The sequence below is a fragment of the Protopterus annectens genome, chromosome 3.part0, assembly GCF_019279795.1.
Source record: "Protopterus annectens isolate FY-2018-M chromosome 3.part0, PAN1.0, whole genome shotgun sequence".
Classification (NCBI taxonomy): Eukaryota; Metazoa; Chordata; order Ceratodontiformes; family Protopteridae; genus Protopterus; species Protopterus annectens.
Genome location: NC_056731.1, coordinates 1,669,874,948 through 1,669,896,658, shown reverse-complemented (window position 1 = coordinate 1,669,896,658; position 21,711 = coordinate 1,669,874,948).

The following is a 21,711-nucleotide window of genomic DNA, read 5'->3' as shown; positions in this document are numbered from 1 at the left end:
GAAGAAGAAGCACCTTACAGTCACATTTGTCACTCCATGAGTGGATCAGTAAGAATGAGTACCTTACCAATACATGCATTGCTCCATGGGTAGAGCGGTAGGAACATTTAAATTCTGTGGGTAGAAAAGAAGAAGCATGCATGCACACAGGGTTGTAAATTTGCAATGCGGATAGCGTTCTTAAAGAACTTCCTTAAAAAAGACATGTCATTTTTCTTAATTAAAAAGATGTTGTAGCAGCCCACCTGTTCAGCAGACCCCCTCCCAGCCAGCAGGCCCTAGGCAATTAAGTAGGTCACCTAGTGCTGCATCCAGCTCTGTCACACATTGCTTGCACATAATGATACATTATAGTGGAAATGTAAATGCCAGATTGACACCTCAACATAAATTTAAGAGGCATACATTGAGTGATAAATAGTGGTTCATATTATTAATGAGTTTTTTTCTGAGTCTGTGACTGACATGGGTGGGTTTACACTAGGAGCCATATTCCCACAGGTATGCACTGTTAACTTACATCAATTTTATTGGAGTGGAGCACCACGTCTTAGGCTGCAGTGATGCATATGTCTGTATGCTGTGTACATATTTGTTTTGCATACATATTAGTGGTTGATATGTCAGCAAATTAGCAAGTAATAACAAAATCTTGTCTGTTAAACTGGGTACTGCATGCCATGTAATCTACCAGATTAACATAAAGATAATGTATGATGGGCACACTACCCCGCAAGAGACCTTCTATTCATACCGTTAATATGTTACATAGCCATACTCATGTTATTATCACAACTTTATATTTTGCTATACAACATAAATAAACGCTGTGTGCCATAACTTCTGACAATTAGGTTGTAATGACAAATGTACTCTGCTGTGATATATCTTGAGCAGACATTTCACACGTCCTCTCTCATATGTTTTGACAATGTTAATTTCATATCATATACTCTCTTTACCATTATGTAGGTGTACATCTGATTGTGTTTTGTTACTGACCTGTTTTGCATATGACTGTGATGTACTTTACACACCATTTTGTACATCAGTATGAATTAAATGCATGCCTTTCATCACATACATGTTACAGTTGAATAAGGTCATGCAGTATTGTAAAATGCCATACATAATAGTTGCCACATGTGGATTGTATGGCATGTTATGTAATCATTTGTTTTCAGTGAATACTTATGTATGTAAAATGTTTTTTCCTCCTGTGTTGCAATTTGACAGATTGTGAGACCCAGGGTGGGTCACCAATCATAAGATGAAGATGATGGCATGCTAGACCACTGCCAGGCAACTCTAACTGTGTGGACAAGAATAATGACCATGGCATGGATGATGATGATGACAGACCAGGACTTGCATGTGCTATTGTCCCTGAGGTTTATATTAGAGGACATCCACCACCACACCAGGGAGACAATTTTGGGATGAGGTCTAGGACATAGTGACAGACATCTTGCATATACAGATGAGGGACCTGATGGGAAACTTCTTTCAGGACATGGTGCGGTCCATAGGCGACTCCTTCTGAGAGATCGGTAGAGAAATATTTTGTGATGGCCAATCCCATCAAGGTGCCACATGGGTGTTGTAGGAGGCTTGCACTCCTACAAAAATATTGTTTTACACTCTATTTTCTTATGTTGAATGCTTTCTATGCTTTGTGATTCAGTGAAATAGGTTTTAGTCACATGGGTTTTCAGTCAATCACTTTTCAGTCAAATTGTTGCAAAAAAATTGGACTTTCAGTCAACTGCAGTTCAATTTATTTATTTTTATTTATTTATTTATTTATTTAACATTTGTTAACCAGGATAGTCTGACTGAGCAAAAGCCCTTTTTCAGTGGGGGTCCAGGGAGAAAAGCTCCACAGTAAAACAAGTAATAACATCACTATGTCTAGTAAAGTACAATAATAGAATACTTAAAACTATGTGCAGGCAAATCAGATATATCATAATAATACACAGATCACAATGGCTAGTAGGATACAAGAGTAGAAAGTATTAAAACTATATGTAGAGTTTACAGAAATAGCACGGCATTACACACATCAATTTTCAGTGATTTTAGATCTAACCAGAGGTTCAAGCAAAGTTAATAAACAGTATTTGTTGAAGAAATCCTGTCAATAGAAAGTTAATTAAGAGAGGAAGGAGCTAATAGGATTGGATATAAGCATGTGTGTAAGTTTTGATGGAAGGTAGGGTAGAGGAATAGGAATATAGGAGAGTTAGGAAAATAATAAGAGGAAGAAAAGATACAGGTAGTGAGAAGGTTCGGTAAGGAGTATAGTGGAAAAGAAAACTGGGTGAGTTGAGCTTAGAAGAAGTCAATAGGATGAAATGTAAGATAATTTATTAATATTATTTATTAATAAAAAAAATGACCATGTTATTTATTTAACATTTGTTTACTGGGAAAGTCTGACTTGGAATGAAGCCAATTTTCAGCTGAGGCCAGGAAAGAAATGTTACAGACATATGTTTTTATAATGTGGGAGGAAACCAGAGCACCCATAGGAAACCCACACAAATGCAGGGAAGACATGCAGACTCCCCAGTGAAGGCACCCCAGCCAAGAATCGAACCGGAGAAACTCTTGCTGTGAGGTGACAATGCAAACTCGACACTACTGTGCTGTCCAGTATTATGTATCCGTATTATGATCAACACAAAACCGCTGTTGTAATATGTGGCTGGTTACATGAACTTATTCCATTTTTAGTGCTGTACTTTTGTTCAGAGGACTGACCTTTCATCAGTCCTACACATGTACAGTGCTATTTATATCAAGAACAGTGATTGTGGCACCTGTTGTCATGTTTTCTGATATTTGTTATATGTATATACCCGAACATTTCCTCACCTCCTTTTTCTTTGTCTATTCCATTCCTACTGTTCTCCAAAAAACAAAAAAATGTGACCTCTTCCCACAAAAAAAAATGCCCATGCTCTTCTACCTCGCCCTCTGACCTATCTATTCTATCATACTTCTCGCATGGCCCTCTCTTCACCCCATCCTACATCTGCTTTTCGATCATCCTATTTCCTTGGGTGTGTACATTACTTGTGTTCCCCACATGTCCTACACCCATTGTTAGCAACTGTTAGACATGAGGAATTGGCCATGATTGTCCCTTGCCTTAATTTTTTATTAGAAATTTTGTGGATTATGACAGATTCCACAAATTGTGCTGGGTGTATTTATATATAACCATCTACGAATTATGACAATATACGTAATGGTTTGTAGATATTTGTCGCTTTTCAGACAAACATGCACATTTCTATTTCTTTAGCACTTTTCACTTATTACTAAAAGTTCCATTGAGTTTGTATAATTTCCATAGATGTGCATTGGAAATGCACATATATATCTTACTTTATGAGCAACTTTCCTTCACATACAATTTTGCCGTGACTACTTGAGGTTGTGCTGACATAGCTGGCTATGTCTGATTTGTGCTAGATTATTCCCCATATACTGAGGCACATTTGCATATTACTTGGTTAGCTGCAATTTTTGCTTGGAACTTGGCGCACTCCGCCAGATTCTGCAAACTTTATGGAATCTGACCCATAGTGTTGAAAAGATTAGAAAATTTTAATCTACAATGGTTTGTTTTTGCAGGTTTTGGGGTGTTAAACTTCTGAATACTGTGTCTTTCATTGTTTTTGTGTTCAAAGATGTTGTGGTTCTGATAAATGTGGTTTATGATCTCAAAGCAGATCCATAAAGTGATCGTGAGTAACATCTATGTAATACTTAAAAATTACCATAAACTCTGTGTTTATGAAACTTTTGTTTGATCATTGCCCTACTGGATATCAGTCTAATCTCTTGAATGTAAATAACAGTAAACAAAGGAGTAGGTCAGCCTGAAATTAAAAAAAAAATGTCTGTGGTTAACCATCAGCTGCTGAACCATGTGAATTATGTTTTTTGGATTGGTACTCTCTTTAGCCGTGGTGGTGTAATGGTAGCATTGTAGCCTCACAGCAATAGGGTCTCCCATTCGATTCTCAGCTGGAGCGCCTGCTGTGTGAAGTCTGGATGTCCTCCCCGCAGTCGAGTGGCGTTCGAAAGACATGTGTGAATGGGCCTGCCCTCGTTGAAGGTTGGTCATTGGGCTGGCACCTCGGCACTGTAAAAATCTACTGCCAATCATTAGCGGACTGGAGTTCCACTGTGGCAACCCTTAACCAGGAAAAGCCAAAAGAAAAACAACAACATTTACTCTCTTTAGCTAACACATTATGCCTGTATATGCATGCATCTTCTGTGTTATTTGCTTATTAAAGAAAGAAGCAAGATTATGAAGAACTGTGAGTCACAGTTCTTCATAATCTTGCTTCTTTCTTTAATGTAATGTAAATGGTCTACATCATTAAAGAAAAATACATTAGATCCAGCTCTTATTCTTTTGTCTGACTATAGATTGTTTTAGAATTGATGCAGGTATCAGCTGATTTTGGTCCTAATATATATATATATATATATATATATATATATATATATATATATATATATGTATATATATATATATACATATATATATATATATATATATATATATATATATATATATATATATATATATATATATACATACACAGACACACATTCATAGGTAGTTAGATGCAAAGATATATATATATATATATATATATATATATATATATACACACACACACACACACACACACACACACACACACACAATTTTTTGCTTATTTTTCTATGTATCTATTGTAGAAGGTACAAACAGCAGACATACCAGAGTTCTTGATTTATTATATTGTACATCAGGTAGCAGGGTACATTTATTAAACAAATGTAAAAAAAAACAGCAAAAACAGAGTAGGAAATGAAGCAACAGGTGAAAAATAAAACACTTCACTCAGTTCTGTTATGGAAATAATACTTTTAACAGTTGTTTCTGGAACAATTGAGAGTGTCTGTTGCACCTTTATAAATCAGTGTACAGTAAACAGTGTTTGATGAATTAAACGTCCATTAATAGAAGTCTTTACCACACGAGAGCTGTGCCTTTCAAACAGCAGGCAAAAGATTTAAGCACTGCCTTCTGAAATAATAAGTAAAAGTCTCTGCTAATACTGCCTTGTTGTTTAAACAGTACCACAGTCTCTGATACACAGATAAAAGTCTTTCATACTTAAAGTCTCTGGCTCACAAATAAAAAGTCTCTGGTACACAACTAAAATGCCCCTCAGGTGATACATTCCTAGTTAAGCAACCCAACTATTTCTGGCTCATCACTACATTGTAACAAAAAACAGTTTTGGATTGCAACCACCAGAATTTCCATTGCTTATATCAACACTCTAGATAAGACCATCTGTCTTGCAGCCAGCCTCTCCAACATCAATACATCTTACCAACACGGAAAAACCTGCCAGACATCTATAGCTTCTCCTACACTGACTTCTGACATAATTTTAGTTTACCAGTCTTATAAAAGTGCCAATTTTCAGCTGCCTCTGATTAGTTGAAATTCCAAGTAATTCCCTTAAAGGGCACCAGTCACTAGTCCTGCTTCTGTTTTCCATAGCTTAATTTTATTTTTTTGCTTAAATACACACTATAACCATTCAATCTCCATGATAGCCCTGCTTTTCTTTTTGTTACGGTCCTGTAGGCCTTTTGACTGTGGTTGTGGTGCTGCGGTAGCATTGTCACCTCACAGTAAGATGTTGTCCTGTTCGATTCTCAGCTAAAGCGTCTTCTGTGTGGAGACATTCGTGAATGGGCGTACCTTCGTTGAAGGTTGTGCGTCAGGGCTGGCAACTCGGCATGTAAAAATCTACTGCCAATCATTAGCGGACCGGAGTTCCGCTGTGGCGACCCCTAACCGGGAAAAGCCGAAAGACACAGCAACAACCTGTAGGTCTTTTCCTGTGTAACTCTCAGGCTATGTGTTAAGGACATTTTAACTGATAAAGAGAACTATACCTTTTAGAAATTCATTATAGCTGGTGCACATTACTATACAAGATTTGAATATTTTTTTAGGTTCTGAAATCCACATATATGACGTTTATTTGACATATATGTTGTTACTAAAAGTTTCACTTTTCAAAGGTTTAACAGCATGGCCAAAATCTGAGCAGATGAAGAAAGGTGTGTAAGTGATGGAAATTGGCTTGCAGTAATGAGTGTGGATGTTTATGTGTTCTGTTTATCTTACTAATTGTTAGCTGCAGGAAGCCAAAAACCTAATTCACTTGGGTAGTGTATGACGTGTTTATAGTCACTTTAAGTGGTATAATGGGAAAAAAAAAGTACCCAAGATATGTCTTAACTCCTTCAGTAAGCATTACTGACCTTGTGACCTCTGCAGCAAAGAATGCTGTAATATAGTTTGTTGTCATAGATTTGGTGCATAGAACTGTGGCTATACAAGGTCGAAATGCCATAAAAATGTCCCATTGTCCTACAGGGGCAATAAACTGACACCAAAGGGGATTTGAGAAATAACACACTGTGGTACCCCAGCATATGTTCTTTCGTGTGATTTGGTAATGGCTCTTACCCTCCACATGGCCTCATAAGGGAAAGTCCAGGTTTTGGAAACACACTTGACTATATATGTATATTATAATATGTACAAAGTGGAGAAAAAAAGTGATAGCCTTCCAAGACAGAAACCACAGTGTACTTACATATAAAGAAAATTATCTGTTTAGAATAAGTAACTTAGTAATTCATATACATAGTACGTTACTTTTATAACTCAAGAGTATGCATTTGTGGCCCTCTTCTTATATTACAATTAAAATTGGCTATGTATTTCATTAACAATTCGCTTCAACATCTTGATTGCTGGACTATGCCTAATTTCAGTGATTACTAATGTAATATTGTTTGTTCTGGGCCTATGTCAAAAAGCTAAATCACCAGTGAATGGCAAAATTTTCCAACTTTTAAAAATAATGTATCTGATAAAGTTCTATGATAATGGCCCAGAACAAATTGCAACTTTGTGGCAATCAGAAATATAACTACCCTGCTGTCTGTTGTTATTTGCCATGTCAGGAGTTGTCAAGATAACACTAGCCATGGAACACATGCTAATACTTCAACTCAGATAAGTATTACATTTCAGACTGTTAAAGTATATGATAAAGCTTGATAGTGGTGTATTGTCTATACTCTTTGGTATGAGATACAAGGCTAGCAAACTTATTATAAAGCCTTCAAGACTTAAATCACACATTATGCACTAATACATTTTTATAACATAGACTACATAAAACCATGCATGATATTATAAATACATTTTTATAACACAAACAACATAAAATCAAACATCATACTCTATATACAGTTTTTAAACACAGATCCTATAATATATTTCTTATGTGGTTTACAGTAAACACACAAGATGTATACAGGTTCACTTCATAAACCTATAGTAGGTAGAATTGGCATGTTTCTCTGGTTCTAGCAGTTTATGTGGACCATCATGTCAGAACTGTAATTATGGCATTGTTAAAGGATTATAATTTGTTGCTTAGATCACCAGAACTCATACCAGAGATACTTGACTACAATAGTTGGAGCTGTCACTTGCTTGTTTCACTGCTCCCAGAGTCAGGTATCAGCATGATTATTCTGTTTGTAGCACCTAGAAAAATTGCTGATTCTATTATAAAATGTTTTACACCTCTTTGTAAATACATCCTCTTAACCTTACTATTATTCTGTGTCATTTTTTAACTATCCATTGCAATGTCATAAAACACTACCTGTTATATTTCTGTTCTACTGTATATGTTAATTGTATTTGATTGTGTATTTTTTGGAGCTTTTTTCCACAGTCCTGCAATGAAAAGGATTCACCTTGACCAAGACAAACTTTCCTGATAAAAAATATAAATGAATAAATGTGTTTTTTTAGTAGGTGCAGCAGTCTCATAACCTTCTTGAGAAAGATTGAGACAGGTTTTACACAGCCTATCGTTTGCTGTTTTTCCAAGGTTATGTGACCCCAGAATGATTATAATTAAGTAACTGGGTATGGAAGTACAAGAGGCTTGATCCCTAAAAAACATTCATCTTTATGTTGTGTTTTTTCATATTGTAAAGAGCTTTAGTACATGGACTCCAAGTGTGTGTGTATCCAAGCTAGTACAATATGATTTTTTGCAAGTCTTTTGCGGTATGAGGACCCAAAATGAGATGGAACCATTATTAAATAAGAGATACACTGACATTCAAAGGATTTCATTTTTAAGCTACACCCAGTAGTTAGAAATATTGGTATTGATCCGAGCATGTGTTTATGTGTTAACTAGATGTGGCAAACACACTCCAGAGTTTAATAAAATCCATGTAGGCACAGTGTAAAGCCCAGACAGAATGTAACCATGTCCATGTACATGGTTCCTCCTCGGCAGTGCGCAATGCATATTAATGATGGTACGTTGCCAAGGGAAAGCCAAGTATCATGGTAATTGAATCAGTGCAGGGAGTGTGTACTGATAACCGTGTCCGCAGAGGCGTAAGATCATGTTTGCACTGCATGGGACACTGCTCAGCACTGCTTAGCAGTAGCTCAATGTTATATGTAAAGGAACACCTGATGTCTGAATATCCACGTAGCTTAATGGGTAGAGTCATGGCTTCAGCTGTAGTAGGTCCAGGGTTTGAATACATGGAAGGCAAATAAGTACTTAATTTTTAATGTACATCTTTTGCAGACTAATTTCAAATATAGCTCCGCTGCACTCTGCTAAGCTATGCTCACACCTGCTAAGCACTGCATAAACATGATAATGACTGCCAGTGTTTATGCACTCTTCAGCTCTGCTTGACTGGTTTGTGTGCTGCTAAGCTCCACTTAGACTATGGTTCTGCAAGTTTTCACACATCTCAGGTCAGCTGCGCTGGTTTGCGCCATGCTAAGCAATGCAGCACTTTTTTGAATGTTGCCCAATGATGGGTAAGGGTAGGAAAATAGCCTATATTAAGCCCAATAAGCAGGAATACAACAGAATCCATTGGAGTTCTGTCTCTGACGGGTACTATGGGTGGTGTTGATGAAGGTATGCACTTTCAGATGCAGTGTTATGGCATTCTGGAGTCCAGGGTCATGGTTGGTCTCCTAGTAAAAAAACATGAAGAAGGGCTGCTGCAGGGAGATTTCCATGACTCAGAGTATAAGGCAGAGGCCTGGGACCGGCTGGCCAGAGAACTCACCAGTGTGACTGGTATCCCCTGCACAGGTGAGCAGTGTCATCACCACCATGATGACCTGAAATGAAGAAAGGGGGAACTCTTGGACACCTGGGTCCAAGAAGCTCGGGCAGGGAATGCCCCACAAGTATATAAGTAATTTTACTTCTGTTTCACCAATATCTAATCTGAATGTCTGCAAAACTGGTATGCATAATGGTGTGCTTCTCTCCCAACAGCTGCAGAAGAGGCCTTGCAATGTTGAGTCGCATGCTGGGTGCCTGGCCAGGTTGCCCAGTGAGTGTGATGAGTATGGCTGTATTATGCTAAGTGTTGTGATATAAGCAAAAAAGGGTAAAGCATTAACTACTTTAAAGTATATACAATAAATTGTGTAGTACAATGCTTGTAGAATTAAAGATATTTTAAAAGAAATGAATAATGCCAAGTGTTGTGCAATAAAAACATGAAACTATACCAGTAACTGCATTAAAGTATATCCGATAAAGTCTGTAGTGCAATAAATGTGGAACTAGAGCTGTATTGCAAGAAATAAATAATGCTATCTGTTATGCAATAAAACATAAATCAATACCAATAACACCAAGGAAAATAGTGGACATCAGGACTGTCTTGTAACCATTACAGTAAAGCGGTATGCATTCAGGCTTTAAGGTAAGGTGCTGCAGTCAAGTATAACACTGTAATAGCTGTGGAATACCAATCTAATGGCTGCCAATTGTATTGTCTAACATATAGTATCATTCAAGCCTGTCTCTAAACTAATATTGTTTACATAATGCTTTGTCATCCACAAACATCAGGTAAGCAAGTTATATGGGTGAGGAAGCCCACTCCACGATCTGATATTGTTTGTTGACTTCACAGATATTTCAGATATTTCAGCCCACTAATAATAAAGTGTGTACTCCAGCATCGTTACACTGATATATACCATACCTACTATCTGCGTTATTCTTATATTTCATGCATGGTTGTTCTACTGTCACTGCAGTCTAGCATAGCACTGTAGTAGTACTGCCAGGTCATAGTTTGGTTACAGGTAATCTCTGGATAAATATCAGTCAATCAGTACTCAGCAGTGACTCAGTAGCTCAGTTTGTTAAATGCTCTTTATATAGTACATTTTGCCACATACATACCAGGGTTTAAATCCAGAGCTAGGTAGCACTAAATATTACAGTAGCAGTCACATAATGCTCACAAATTCTCTCTCTCCACAGGAGCTACAGGTAAATTGGTGAGGTAACAGATATTATGAGTAGATAATCGTGTGTTTCGATTTCCCAGACTGTTAACATCATTAGCAGAAATGCGAAAAATCAGTAATTTGCAATCAGAAATAATATGTGCAATCCTGGAATGGCTGTATGCCTGGAGTGTCTGCTAAAGGTTGCTGCAGTAGCAGCCACTGCTATAAGGTTCTATTCCCATACCTGCCAACCAAGGCATGGCTGCTATTTAGTGTCTGTACTCTACCCATACATGTCTCTCAAGTGTCACGATTTCATGTTATGTAATTAATAGTGCGTAATCTGCCTGTTACAGGAATACCATGGAAATGAGTACCTATATTGCAAAGTATCACCATTTCAGCACACAGAACACCGTGATAGTTATATAGGTCCACCTGATGTGCCAGTGTCCTGTGTAGGTGTGTACTCGCAGTTGTTACCGTTTGGCCTATAGTGTCCCATGCATATAGCTTGAGACATATATACGTGCTACATCAGCTACAGGAGAGTTGTACTCACTGTAAACATAAAGAAAATACAGACTGGTAGAGTAGATAGTAGTAGTACTGTTGTCAAGGAAGTAAGCTGCACTGTTACTAACTGACTGATTTTCTCTGTCTCACCACCACTTATTTTCATTTATTTATTATTGTTATTCATTGGTTATGGTTTAGTATTAACATATGTTGTTACATTAACTGTTTATTGTGGCATGTATTATTGTTATGTATTATAATGGATGCATATTAACATATCTTGTTAAATTACCTATTTTGTTGGCCTTATGCTGTTACTGGCATGCTGTTATACTGACTGTTCTGTTATTTATTGTTGTGTTTCACATAATTTGCATTGATATGTAATTGAATTATTTCCAATGTTCTGCCATGCTGTTATTACTACCAATGTTTTCTTTATAACTAATCTCTACTTATTGCTATACCTCCATTACCACAGCACGTTGGGGTAGGTTGGTTCCTGGTGATCTGCCTACCTTGCCTCAACTGTCCATGGCACTGGATCCTAGCACATCTGGGACCCAGGCCGGTGGTCCCCCCCTCTGCTGCCCCTGCACCACCTGCCACATCAGGTGCAACCACCTCAAAGGACAGGGCTCGGCCTCCCCCTGGGAGCAGTGATGAAGAGGCTGCAGTCACCCAGGATTGACTGCTAGTCATTGCAGTGGAGGAGCAGTGTCGACTGTCCCATAGATGGGGACATGAGTCATGCTGCTGCCATCTGGAAGCATGTGTGACTTGGTTCCACAACACCATAGACATCCAAGGTGTTTACCCCCCTCATATGTCACAAACCACCCCTGTCTGCTGTCTTGTCTGTGTTGTCTGCCTGGAAATGCATCCTCTCTTACCCAACTTACCTCCCTAAATGTACCTATGTCCCTTGCCCTACATTCCACTCTCACCTTTAAAAATAATGGACACCTGTCCCAAAAAAAATATAGCACCCCATACATAGCTCTTCATGTAATGAATGAGTCCTCAGGACACCATTAATCTGGTCTAATGTGCTTGACAACATAGTTATGTTGTCCACACCCCTCTCTCTGGGGTTTGAGAGTCCAAATACATTTACAAACTCTGTCAAAATGCACAGCTGTTGCTGTACAAGATATGGATAGCTATGGACCTTTCCTATACCCTTCTTGCATATCCTAACTGCCTTTCACTATGTTTTTCCTCCTACTTGCCCCCATTTCACCACTTTCCTATCACCCTCTTTTTCTTTTCTTTATATTTTTTAGTGAGTGTTTGCGTGGAGCTAAGCAAAGTAGGGTGCTGTGTTGCTTCGCTTAGCTATGCTTAAATGAGCTTTAATAATTAAACGTGTTTATTACATTGTCTGGCATATATAATAAATTAACACTTCTGCCAAGTTTCAGACCTAGGCCTCTCATCTTCAGCCCACAACATTAACCCACCACACCACACAGATCTGATGTAAAACAGGTGTTTCCAGCAAAACATACTGATTACCACTTACAGTCATTAGGCATGTAAATCAAATAAAAACTAATGAGAAAAATGGGTGTGTACCTTGGGCTCTGGTGCAATAATAAACCAGTAGACAACCAAAGATATAACAATGGATATAAGTTAGGCCTGTGATAGCAGGTATTTGTGCCCTTTTATCAGCAACTTCTGGAAAGACACCTGATAAGGCATCAATGGCAAAGTACATGTACAACTGTTGGTGCAGAAATACAGCCATACAAAGCCATACACATACTGATGGATGTAGAAATGTTTCCTACAGCCTGTATATGTGCAAATATACCTTCCAAATACACACAGTTTTGCAGTGACTCAATGGTGCAGTCTGTTAAATGATTTGCATGCAGTACATTTTGCCACGCACAGTCATGGGTTCAAATCCAGTTTTGTCTGGCAGTTCAATCACGTTATTGTGAAGACAGCAAGTAATGACTGAGTCATATAATCCTAATCTGCACAGGTTATTACTATTTAGTGAACTGCTACCCACTTTTGCAAGTCAGAGGCCTGCAGGTAGGGGCATACTACATATATCAATATGGCCTAACTATATGTTGCCTAATACTCTGTTATTGGCACTGTTGCATAACAGACGTACTTTAATCATATGCTTCAATTGGACTGTACAGGGTAGGAAGGTAGGAAGTATTTTACATCATAGGGGTATTTGATACGAACCTAGAGTTATTAATTAATAAAAAGCTTAGTTTTACTAAACGGTAATAGGTAGTATGAAGATTGATGTATTTTAAATTGTTTCTAGAATTCAAAATGTGTTTTAACATTATTTTTAAGTAGTAATTGTGATGTGTATAGGATGGTGTTTTTGATTATGTTTCTTTAAAAGAGTGTATGTCTTTCATTACGTCATGCACAGCATATATAAAGAATTGGCGGGTTTTTTAAATGTTGTTTACTTTGCTGAAGAAGCTGTGGTAATACCACGGCGAAAACGCTCTTTTTATTGAGTTAATAAAAGCGTTATTACTCATTTCTTATTTGGACATTCTTTTTGGGATCGTTTAAAGAAATAACTTGCAAGACTTGCATCCAGCCTAGTTATCCTGGGATAGGAGTTGGCGTTGTTTGTATTTGTTTTTCAACAGTTGGTCTCTTTGGTTTCGCTGAACTGGACTGTACAGGGTACCCTTACCCTGGCTCTGTCATAATGACAGGGCTGACACAGATGCCACAGTTACATGTACAGCATGCTGTCCTCAAAAGTGTCCACACTCCCCCATGTACGCTAGGCTGCAACAGCAGCTGCAGTCTGTAGCATACACGGCTGTATGTAAAGGTAGCTGCTACAGCCCTACCATACCTCCCAACCACCTAGAACAAGGGATCTGGACACAGCCAGATGTAATGATGGGGGAGGATAAGGCTCACAGATAGGGACATGTGTAACAGTTTGCCCTGCAAAGATAGTATATTAATAGATTAACAGATATTGCATTTGCATGCATATTCTGATGGGCATGAAGTCTGACACCCAAGTGTGTCTTTTCTTACTGACCTCAACCCACAATGTTTGCAGTGAACTGCCAGATGATCACTATGTCATAGGATACTGACCACACATATGAGCCGAAACTGTGGACATACACCATAAATCTATACAGTTGACAGTTATGATACCTACCATCTGCAGTGCTGTACTCTCCACACCTCAGTGATGTCCATCTTAACAACTAAGAAAGGGGCCCAGTTCTACATGAAGGCATTATATATTGTACTGCGGTGGCATGTCATTGACCAATGATAGTGCAATTCAGCTGTTTTGGCTACAATTAGCAATTCTAAGCCACAGATTGGTGCAGAGGAAATTACCTGCTAATGAGAAGTACCTGAAAAAGGTAAGCAGCTGCTTATGGGGAACAGCTCTGTATGAGAATGAGACTTCACTCACATATAGAGTAGATTTCAAAAAGTATACCAAAAGCAAAGTGCAAAAAGGAATATTGCACTCCAGCAGGTATGTAATAGATTTATCCATATAACAGGATGTGGATGGGAGCATGGTGATATGGGGAATAGAGATTACAACAGTAAGCCTGTCTTAGATCTATGGTGACATGTCAGTGATACTCTGCTGTCCTACACCTAAAGGCATGCCTTTCAAGTATCCCCGATTTTTAATCACATCTCATCTCTGGAAAGCTAGTGGATTACACACAATACATAGTGACAATGAGTAAGGGTGTACATTCCTGTAACGTCAAACAATGTACTGTAATTCACCCCCCTCATTCATTCACTGTCCCACATACATCGTTCTAACATTTTAAAAGTGTCCCTGAATGTCCCTGATGTACTCTGGCTAAGTCCCTGTTTCTGCTGACATATGTCCCTGTTTGGTTGATGGCTATGCCTAACATACCTGTCAACCTCTTATAGCATAAAACCAGAACAAAGCCATAATTTATGACAGGAGAAAGGCCCAAACTCAGAGACAGTGTTTAAATATGTGTCAGAGATCCACAAGTTTGTGTGAAAATGACTATAGCTATGAAGCAAATATTGTGACATTCTACAAACATCTGTATAGTTGAGAGATATCATGCCTACAGGGAAGATATACTACTGCAATTTGCATTGTTTTCTGTCATTGTGGCACACTGGTGTTGCTGGACTGTCCCCATACAGTTGCTGTAATAGCACACTGTTAATTGTCTGGCAGTGGCCATATGACATATTAGTGGGAGTTTACCTGTAGGGGACACACCACAGTAAACTGCAGTGCTGGCTGTTGGAACATACATCAGAATCTGTCACGGCACAGTACATGGCTGTTAGGTCTGTCTGCATTGGGTGGGAGTTAGGGTTTATGCATAGTTGTGCACACATACTCAGAATGTCAGCAATACAACCAGTATCACAGTAGCCACTGTACATGTGGATATATGCACATATTACCTTGTAGTGGTGCTGACAATACCTCTCCCTCATCTTTTCATAGGTCCATCAGGAATGCCCAAGTCCATGGTCCTGTACCTGGTAAGTGTGATACGTTTTTTTACAGATCATATATACCCTATGGAAGTTTAAGGGCTGCCATATTTCCCTGTGTACAAATGTTGTGTTTAGCCAGAGTAGAATATTTGTATGTTCCATTCTGGAACAGATAACTTTGGTTTATAGTCTGGTTAGTCACAGGTGTGTATTTGAACAACCATCGACACATCTGCACTTATAGTTATGAGCGGCTACACAACCTGGTATACATGAAGCAATTACTCCAAGTTGCCTGTTCAAATACAACAGGGAGATGCTACATACCTGAGACAGTGACAGTAGCACTGGCATATCATTCACAAGATAGGTGTACTGGGTTTTATGTGTAGGTCTATCACATATAGTGTCATATTTTATACCTTACAAGCAGATTGTACTGGCAGCTTTTACTGGATGTGGCTGACGTGTATGTTATAAAGGGATTGACTTGTCTGTGTATGTTGGTGTGAGGTTGTCTGTTGTGCATGGGAGTGGAGATGAGAAGATGTGTGACTGGTAATGCAGTTGTGGATCCTCATTTGTATGAGTATTTGTGGATTACCATAGATAAAAGTGCAGGTAGTAATGTACTGCTTTTGTCTTGGTTTTCACATTTGACCGGGAGGACTGGAGTCTGTCTGCCTCACAACCTGATGTCAATGTCTCATCGGACTATGAAGATGATGGTGGCCGTAGTGAGGCACAGGTGGGACTGATGGGGGCTGAATCTGTTCCAGAGGTTGACACCCCTCTTCTTCCCCCATTGTCATGACACAGAGTCAGTATGCCCACAAATACCCAGTCCACCGAGGCCACAGATATTGGACAGTCAGAGGGTGGCGACATTGAACAGGACAGTGGTGCAACTATGCCGTCAGTGAGTGCAGACACTGACCATAGTCAGAGAGCTGGTGAGGTCCCACACAGGTGGATTGATAGAGGTGCTCATAGGAGGATTGCTATCCATCCACCACCTGTCGCAGGAGTCACATCACGAGTCACTCAGCACATGTTTTGGGCCATCATGGAGGCACATGCGTATTCTGAATGCAGCACCAGATGGATGCTTAGGATTATGAATGCAGCACAGTCTGACATCCATGACTGGCTACACTGAATTGGGGACACCCTGGAATGGTTCAGTGATGCAGTGGACAGACAGTGGTCTCAGACAGTGTCTGTCTTGGACCACACATTGTCTGTCCAGGAACATCTGGTTGGCGTTGGGTGTTGGACATGTGGACATAGGTGAGCAACACCATCTGCTGAGAGTCCACATGGCCATACACAGCCAAGCTCCCATAGTGCCAGTGCTACAGAGGTAAGTGTGCTGTCCACACCATGATGTGGCAGGCCATGGGCACGTGGTCCTGGGCAGTCCCATGGGGGACACAGCCTCAGCATTTTGCAGTCACCATCAAGTACTAGGACTGCATCTGACCTTGGGCATGGTGATGTCAGTGCTACTCCTGGCAGAGCCAGTTCCTGTGTTCATGGCTGGAGACAGTGAACTGTCCACTCTATCATGTATGGTCCACAGCTGTCCAACATATACATGTGTAGGGCTTGCACTGAGCTTGACTGTGTACACATACACACACACACACACACACACACACACACACACTCAAACACCACTGTCACATGCAGGTCACCTACAGACACACATGGCACCTCTCAATGGCCCATCTAACCTGCACCCCACTTGACTCACACACATGCTGTCAACTGTTTGGCACAGCCTAAGACTCTGGTACCCCCACACCACACCTTGTGCATGTGATGATAACTGTGCCACATCCCTGCCATCCATGCCATAGATGCAGGGCAATGCTACTATGCGTCTGATGCACAAGGTGTCTATATTACTTGACATGTACTTGTGTAGTGCAGTATTGTTTTGCCATGCCACTTGTTGTGGGCCACTACAGGTACTGTATGCTGTCATGTGTCATGACTACACATCACACTTTGTGTATCTTTGTTGCATGATGTTGGAGTGGTGGTAGTGTTTCAGAATGACAGTTGTGTCACAGACCTGTGTATGTTTCCGTTCCAGGAGTCTGAGGGGATACATTATGGACACATGGCTTTAATACAGGGCACAGGATGGCATGGCAGAACAGCAGAAATATGACATCAGCAAGGTACGGCAGTATACAAGCATGGCATCCTAGATGCATATGTGTAGAACAGTCTATCAGGGACAATGGGGGCAGTCAATGTATTCATGCATTCATACTTTATGATAAGGTCTGCTACCCTGGCTACATGTCACCTGGGTTATCTGAACTTACAAATCTAGAAGGTGTGGTGATGGAGTTGACATGTCTACAAATATCCTGTGTCCAGGTCAGACAGGTGGCAGACATCGGTTATGATTATGTATAGGAGGGCAATTTAGGGCCAGCAGCTAGTCACATGGCCAAAAAGTGCATAACTATTGCACAGGGATAGCCCATAAGGTCACGTCTGTAGTGCTGCACAGGGATATATTCATACATATAGTTGGTTGATGTGAGATTAGAGCACTTACCTATCTACAATTATGCACTATAGATCCCAGTACTTATCACATGTGCCAGAGAGTTTATCTGATATAAGACTGTCAGCCAGAACTCTTGAGGTGGATGACATCAGCAGACCTTGTAGAGTAGGGCAATATAGAGGCCAGGTCATAAAATGCATAACCGTTGCAGAGAGGTAGCCCATACGGGCTTGTCCATAGTGCTGCATGGGGATATATTTACACACACACACACACACACACACACACACACACACACACACACACACACACACACACACACACACACACACACACACTCATTAGAACCACTACCTATCTACAATTACACACTATAGCTCACAATACTTATCATATGCACCACAGGTTACATCTGTTGCAATGTGATTGTAGGCACAGTACTTGTGGAGTACACAAAGCAGCCTTGTGATAGCATGTTTAGCATGCAGAGTGATATTGCTTGGTACTGTTATTGTATCTAGTGTCCTAGGCGTGGGTACCTGTCACTATCCCTGCTATATGTGTACAGTTAGCAGTATGGCCATATGTGGTTGGTTGCAGTTAGATAGGCAAACATGTGACCAAGAACAATATGACCTGTTCAAGGCATACGCTGAACCATTGTACCATACAACACCTGCTCACTTCTGTCTGCCTACAAGGTGACATTCCACAGGCACAGGAGTCTATGGATGAGTGGATTATGTACTGTTGCAGCCTTGGTTTGGTTCCTTGGGCAAATGTTTTGATGTGTGAGTGCAGATAATCTCAGCATTCAGCATTCCGAGGGTATGTGAGGAAATCCATACATCCCCACATTTATACACACACACACACACACACACACACACACACACACACACACACACACACACACACACACACACACACACACACACACATATACACACACATAACAGGGATCTCTCTATAAATGTTGCTCTCTGTGTATGTTATGTATATGACTTCTATAGCTATATGTTGAGATTCTATGTAGCATTTAATATATATAGCTATATAGCTACATATATATGTATATTAAATGCTACATAGAATCTCAACATATAGCTATAGAAGTCATATGTGCTACAGACATTGGCAGCTGCACCTATTTCCACAGTACAACACTTCCCTGACATTGTCCATGGCATTCCCCGGCTGTGTGCTGTAATTAATATGTGACTGGGGTACATGATGTAACACCTCATACAGGGTGACAGTCTGCATACCTCTCACCATAACTCCCAATGTCTTACAGCAAGAAATCTGGACAAAGCCATTAATAAAAGTGGGACAAAGACCCAAAAATAGGGACAATTTTTTAATATTGCACTTACAAACTTAGAAAAGTGATAGAATAACAGGTTTTGCTTTAGTGGGAATGTTCTGAAGGGTATGAAGTCTGAAACTCAAATGCATGTCATTGTTTTCTAACCTCAGTCTTTAATCATTTGTCACTAATTTGCCAGAAAACCACAATTTCATGAAAAATGGACCAAAAATACATGGTAAAAATCTGGACATTCTGCTAATATCTGTACAGCTGAAGTATGCCTCTCACCATGCATGTTTTTTCATACTGTCCAGCATTTCACCCCATATGTCTGGCCTGTTCCTCATACATTTGTAGTGTTCCAGTAAAATGCTGTATAAGGCAGTCAATGAATAGTACTAACTACAGACAAACATTCGAGTATTGGACTTTATATCCTTCAGATACACTGTATTGATGCAAACTGCTTTCATACTAGCCACCTTCTAGGTGAATCAGAGCATCTGAATGTCTGTCTTTAGTTTTGGCCCTTTGTCCCCCCATTCTCTCTTTCTTTGTCCAGTTTTCATGCAGTAACAGATTGAGGGGTATGGCAGTCTATCGGGACCCCACCATACAACTGCCTCACATACAAAAGATGTGGATACTGCCAGATTTAAACCATCAAAACCATCACCCATGCTAATGTCCCTATCCTACTGAGCCACACAGGTTGCCAGACAAGGATGTATCTTTCTTTACACAATCAACAGCATACAGACATACATTGTCACCCCTGTGTTACGTGAGACATAGAACACGTGGCCAGGTTCTATGTCACAGCCCTGCAATTGGCTGGTTTGCTGATATATCATTGCAGATGTAATATTACAGCAGTTTTATGGGTACACTGATGTGTTGGTGGTGGGAGACATCCAGCCCATGCTCTGCTGGCATACATAGTTGTGTGACTGTTGTGTGACCCCACTGTTTGCCATCTCCCTTGAATAATGTAGTGGACTTTTCAGCCATGTGGCCTAGTGCATATTACGGAGCGCATACTATTGGACAAAGTACCTGTTGTCACAAGTGGCTGTTAGATCTTCCCAAGTAGCCCAGTAGCCATTTTATTCCCTTACATACATGCAGCAGGTCCATACATATCCTACCATATGCTAGCACCACTTACAAGTGGTGAAAGGGTGTGTGAGATACCTTGCAAATGCAGCAGTTGACAGACCTGTAATTCAGGGCTGACTCTGTCTGATGCACGCAATACACAGCCAATGCATGGTTAAGTACACAGTGTGTGGGCAGGCTGGCATCATTTTACTAATATGTATGTGAGTTGGAGTAAGGTGTCAATCCCTAAGGCCAAGGGTTGTCAGTGCATATGTTATGCATTGTCTCTTGGCCAAGGCCAGGGCATACTGGGCATGCCTACATCTGCCTACAGGGACAATCTCAAGGGTTTCCCCCTCAGAGTGCCTCTGTGGGTATGGCTGTGGTGACCTAGGCACCTTTGGGGGGCTGTGTATCCATTCCCTTTGCTGATCCTGTTGCAGCTGTTTCTGCAGGATCATATCGTGTAGCATAGCACATGCTGTGAACATGTGTGCACATGTGACTGGAGAGTCCTGCAGGGCTCCACCAGATATATCGAGGCACCAGAACCGTGACTTCAACAACCCAAACACATGTTCTATGATGTTCCTAGTTTGTGCGTGTGCCTCATTATGGCATTCTTTGGTGGGTGTGTATGTGCATTTCTGATAGGTGTCATCATCCATGGAAACAGGCACTCCTGAGCTCCAATGAGCTTATTCCTCAGACACACACCCCCTTTGCTGTCAGCTACCTCTTATGTGGCCACCAACACTGTTCTGTGCTTACATGGCTGGGATCTGAGGACACGGATACTCATTTGTAGCATTCAGCAACCCCAGCTCATTTGCTGAGGGATCTGTGTGCACAACCTGGATTGCAGGCACTCCACGCAGGGTCCTATACTACATTACTGTCACATACTACTAAATTTAATTTTTGCTCTTTTTAAATTTTTCTTCATAATGACATGTTTGCACACTACAGCATGCTGCACAAACATATCCACATTATTAAAAAAAAAAATTAATTTCCATGCAGTTTTGGACACACGGTGGATAGTTTGCACATATCTGTTTCTGCTATGATATTTCTCCCAATCTACCTACACTTTTATGTTCCTTGTTGTTTTTTTACAACTACAGACACCAGCACGGGGTCTGCAGGATTGTCTATCTATTTCCTGGATTGCTCTACCTCCCTCATTTACATGCAATTCACATGCTTATCAGATGATTTGCATGCGACGGATACGTCCGTGTAGGAGCGTGCGTGCAGGCCACCCAGCTCTATTTACCGGATCAAACACCTGCTTACTTTCATGTAAGCAGTGCGCCACTATGCCTACAAGGA